This window comes from Pezoporus occidentalis, unplaced genomic scaffold (genome assembly GCF_034315485.1).
Source record: "Pezoporus occidentalis ecotype Australia unplaced genomic scaffold, CSIRO_AGI_Poc_V1 ctg134, whole genome shotgun sequence".
Lineage (NCBI taxonomy): Eukaryota > Metazoa > Chordata > Aves > Psittaciformes > Psittacidae > Pezoporus > Pezoporus occidentalis.
The window spans coordinates 1,121,977-1,127,133 of NW_026913146.1; the positions used below are offsets into that span (position 1 = coordinate 1,121,977).

Consider the following 5,157-nt stretch of genomic DNA (forward strand, 5'->3'; position numbering starts at 1 on the left):
ATAACCTAGAGAACAGATAGGCATGAATTTGATATTGCTTATAGTTTCACATTGTTTAGTGTCTATGTTCATTCAGGTAGAATGCACATCTACTTGATCACATTGTTACGCTGTCATGTAGATCATGTTATCACATAATTTTTCCTTCAAAGTGTTCAAGGATAAAGAAAATGAAATTATACTGGCCCTCCATCCAGCTCAAGGTTCTTTAAAGTACTCAGAAAGAAAGGAGCTAATAGGGCTGAATCAGTTGAAACAGTTTTTCAAAATTTGATTGTCCTAACTTTTAGAAAAACAGCAAGACAAAGAATGGAATCAGAGGGGAGCTCCTTGACTCGAACCTCAAAGGACTGTCACTTAAAAGCTTCTGTTTTCACAAGCTGTGTGAAATGAAAAAGCTTTTCAGAATGTGGATGGTGGCCCAGAAAGTTACTTGAAGTTCTTCTCTTGACTGTCAGGGAGAGTATAAGCACAGAGACACAGAATATCCTTTTAGTCCTAAAGAAAATATTTAATTCCCCTTTTTTTATGAAAATTAGAATTTCATAGACTTATTCAGATGACTTTAATTAAATTCCCCCCAGGCAGGCTTTTGGGTGATTGCTCCAAACTTAAGTGATATTAAAAGATGAATTTGTCAGTGAAATTAAGTCTAAGTGTGTAAGTAACAGCAGCCTCAAGAAAGTAGCAAATTCCATACTGGAAATTAATGTAAGTTTATAAGCCTGTTTATTCTGATTTAGTGGAAATGCACCTTGTTATTTGCCCTGATAAATATTTGAGACACCAATCATCTTTTAAAAGCATCTTATCTAAAAGCCAGGATAGAGAAATAATGACTTCTTTATGGATTTTTTTTTATTTTTTTGTACACTATTTGCTTTATTTCTCTTCTGCACTTTTGAAAGGGGTGATTTTTTTGCATAGCAGAAAGTCTACATCACCTAGGGTGCCAAACTCTGTGCATATCTAAACTAGACTGAAGGTTTCCAGAGCAGACTCTGTAAGCTGTACTTCTGTAGTCATTGCAGGTAGGCAGTCACCACAGAGCCCCAATGTTACCTCTTGTTTTTCTCTTCAGATCTTCTAAAATGTTATTTTTAAAAATAACTCACACCGTATGCCTCCTGGATTATTTTCTTTGTCTTTAAGTTACCAAGATAAGTTTGTAAAATGGGTACCTTATTTAGAAGCTGTCGTGGTTTAAACCCAGTCAGGTAACTCATTCACTCACTCCCCCCTTCTTTCCCTCCCCCTGCTCCCGGAGGGACGGAGAGGAGAATCAAAAAGAATGCAACTCCCACGGGTTGAGATAAGAACAGTTTAGTAACTAAGGTATAACACAAATCACTGCTGCTACCACCAATGATAATAATGATAAAGGAAATAACAAGGGAAGAGAATACAACACCTCACCACCAGCCGACCGATAACTTGCCCCCCCCCAGCCCAACCAAGCACCGACCGATACCTCCTCCAACCCCGCAGTCTCCCAGCCCTTCCGGCTCACTCCCAGTTACATCCTGGGCATGACATGCTGTGGCACGGAATACCTCTTTGGTCAGTTTGGGTCAGGTGTCCTGTCTCTGCTTCCTCCTGGCTTCCCCTCCTCCCTGGCAGAGCATGAGGCTCACAAAGTCCTTGGCCAAACCAAAACATCCTTGTTATCAGCTCTGTTCCCAGGCTGAAAGTCAAAACACTGCACTGCACCAGCTACCAAGAAGGAGAAACATGACTGCTACTGCTGAACCCAGGACAGAAGCATATTGCTTTTTTGCCAGTTATTCATCACATGATTATGCAATTTATGAAAGAACGTGCCTCCAAACAGAAACAGGTTTATGACTATTCTCCATCCCTAGACTAGAAGACAGCTTGTGCTGAAATGCAGGAGGAAATCTGGGATACTGCCCTTAAAGTTTTAGAGAACAGGAGCATGTTACACACTGCTACAATTAACAAACATATAAATTGAGTTGTTCTGTCTGTTCAGTGTGCATATCCCTGTGATAACACATCAGTTAATGGGGTTTTTTATATATTTCAAAAAATGGATCTTTCAACCTAAGCATAAATATTGAGAAAGGTGACCTCCATCCTCCAATTAAACTTCACAGAAAAGGTATTTAGAACTCCTACTAATCCCAATAAAGAACAAAAACATAGTAACCCCCCCCCAAAGAGATATTACATTTAGAAATAAAAAGGAAAGGAATTCTATAATTATAATAACAATAATAGCAAAAAATAATAACAGTAATAATGATAGCAACCCTACCTGGTCGTGGTTTAAGTTTACCACCTGCCGACTGATACCCAGCCTAACCTGAGCAATGATCTGCCCTTCCGGGTGACTCCCCGCAGTTTATATACTGGGCATGACGTGCTGTGGTATGGAATACCACTTTGGCTAGTTTGGGTCAGGCGTCCTGTCTCTGCTCCCTCATGGCTTCCTGTGCCCCTCCTCACTGGCAGAGCATAAGACTGAAAAGTTCTTGATAAGTAAGCATTACTGAGCAGCAACTAAAACACCAGTGTTATCAGCATTGCTCTCAGACCAAAGTCAAAACAGTAGCCTTTCACCAGCTACTAGGAAGAAGAAAAATAACTGTTATAGCTGAACTCAGCGCACACGTAAACCCAGAACCCAGGCAACAGATGTAGTAATAGGTGATTGCACTAAGTCTGTATTCATGAATCTGGAAAAGACCCATGCAATCTGTATTACCCAAGCTACATAAATCCCTTGTTTGAACAAGACCATCTATTTTAAGATAAATGGTCTCATTTGCTTAAAAAAAAAGAAAAAAAAAAAAAATTGGCAATGACTGAGGATCCATCCAGTCTAGTAAGAGTTTCCTTTTTCTGCACAAGACAGAATACTGCCTATGTAGATAAGGAAAACCAGTTGATGAACCCCACTACACCTAAACTCAAGACTCAGGTAGACAGAAACTCTTTTTGAAATCTTTCAGAGGTACTGAACTTTTTCTTGAACAGGAAAATGAGGCACTTCTTTTTGGAGCATTTCTTCATTAGATATCTGGAATTGTTGCTAGTTAGATACCTAAGCTAGAGAAATTGGCTTACTTCTTTGCTGTCTTTTTGAGTTGGGCAATTATGACAAATACTGTTCCCTAAGAAATACTCTATCTTGTAAACACAGGTTGATTATTTCTTTGTGGAGGTGCAACATTATCAGTAGTACTGAAGTGCTTACACAATGTGTATATAAAAATCTGCTTGTTTCACCAATCTGACTTTTTTTTTCCTAAAATGGACTTCAATTAATCAACATCATCTCCAAGGAACAAAATCCTAGAAAAACAAAGGATTCCTGCATGTAACCAAGATCAAGTATTGGCAAACCAAGAGGAAAAGTGAGTTCAGACTGAAAATTTATCTTAGATCAGACTCCTTCATTTAATCCAGACCTTCTCTGGCAACTATGGGTATTCCATGACCTGACACTGGCAGAGAAATGAGCCCCAGCAAACAAAATTCAAACTGTTTAGGGAAAGATTGAAGCCAAATCTATAAAGCTATCTCGGAAACTGACCAATAAATGTTGCAGATAGACTACTAGGGTCACAAAATACATATCCTAGAAGAACACGCAGCTCAAGTAGATGTCACATTTTTTAATAGACTTGAGGTACATGACCAGATGAGGGGTCAGAAGTGTGAATGATGGAATCAAGAAGAAGAGTTTAAAACTTTGGCAGGCTAAGAGGTAAATATAAGAATTTCAAGCAGGGTTCTGGGCAACAAGCAACCAGACTATCCAGCCTCAGCTAGTCTGGGGAAAAAAATGGTGGTCATATCAAACAAAAGAGGCTGTGCAGCTTCTGCTATTTCTTCTTTTCCTTTCCCTTATTTCTGCAAAGCAGCTTCCAAATGTACTGAATCTTCATTCCCTACCTTTATCTTAATATATGAAACAAAGAGTTGTGGTCAATGGCTCAGTGTCCGTCTGGAGACCAGTAACGAGTGGCGTCCCTCAGGGATCGGTATTGGGACCGGTCTTGTCTCGTCGCTGACACAGACAGTGGAATTAAGTGCGCCCTCAGCAAGTTTGCCGACGACACGAAGCTGTGTAGTTCGGTTGATACACTGGAGGGAAGGAATGCCATCCAGAGGGACCTTGACATGCTTGTGAGGTGGGCTGATGCCAACCTCATGAAGTTTAACTGTGACAAGTGCAAGGTCCTCCACTTGGGTTGGAGCAATCCCAGGCACAGCTACAGGTTGGGCAAAGAAGAGATTCAGAGCAGCCCTGCAGAGAAGGACTTGGTCGATGAGAAAATGCATTTGAGCTGGCTACAGTGTGCGCTTGCAGCCCAGAAAGCCAACTGTATCCTGGGCTGCATCAAAAGGAGCGTGACCAGCAGGTCGAAGGAGGTGATCCTACCCCTCTACTCTGCTCTCGTGAGACCTCACCTGGAGTATTGTGTGCAGTTCTGGTGTCCTCAACATAAAAAGGACATGGAACTGTTGGAACAAGTCCAGAGAAGGGCCATGAGGATGATCAGGGGACTGGAGCACCTCCCGCATGAAGATAGGCTGAGAAAGTTGGGGCTGTTCAGCCTGGAGAAAAGAAGGCTTCGTGGAGACCTCAGAGCAGCCTTCCAGTATCTGAAGGGGGCCTATATGGATGCTGCGGAGGGACTCTTCACTAGCAACTGTAGTGATAGGACAAGGGGAAATGGGTTAAAACTTAAACGGGAGGTTTAGATTGGATATTAGGATGTTCTTTATTGTGATGGTGGTGAGGCACTGGAATGGGCTGCCCAGGGAGGTTGTGAATGCTCCATTCCTGTCAGTGTTGAAGGCGAGGATGGACAGAGCCTTGGTTGACATGGTTTAGTGTGAGGTGTCCATGCCCATCATGGGGGGGTTAGAACCAGATGATCTTGAGGTCCTTTCCAACCCTAACTATTCTATGATTCTATGATTTTGCTAAGCACTGCGAACAGCTTTGTAGATGTGGCATGAGAATATTAGAAGTGCAATAAGGGATATAATCAACGATTAATTTCAATAATTATCATATCCAGTAGTAATTATGCATGAGAATGGCTATTGCTGTGTGACTAAAGAAGAATGGAGAATAAAGAATTGATGACAATACACATATTGTTAAAGATTTATGACTCA

General features: G+C 41.2%; 1 long non-coding RNA gene across 1 annotated transcript; it reads right to left on the reverse strand.

Annotated features, from left to right (window-relative positions):
• Positions 1-851: 851 nt before the first annotated feature.
• Positions 852-1,926, reverse strand: LOC134158777 (uncharacterized). Its single transcript, XR_009962901.1, has 2 exons — positions 1,751-1,926; positions 852-1,181 (listed from the first exon to the last, which is right to left on the reverse strand). It is a non-coding gene; the product is annotated as an uncharacterized LOC134158777 (long non-coding RNA).
• Positions 1,927-5,157: the final 3,231 nt, after the last annotated feature.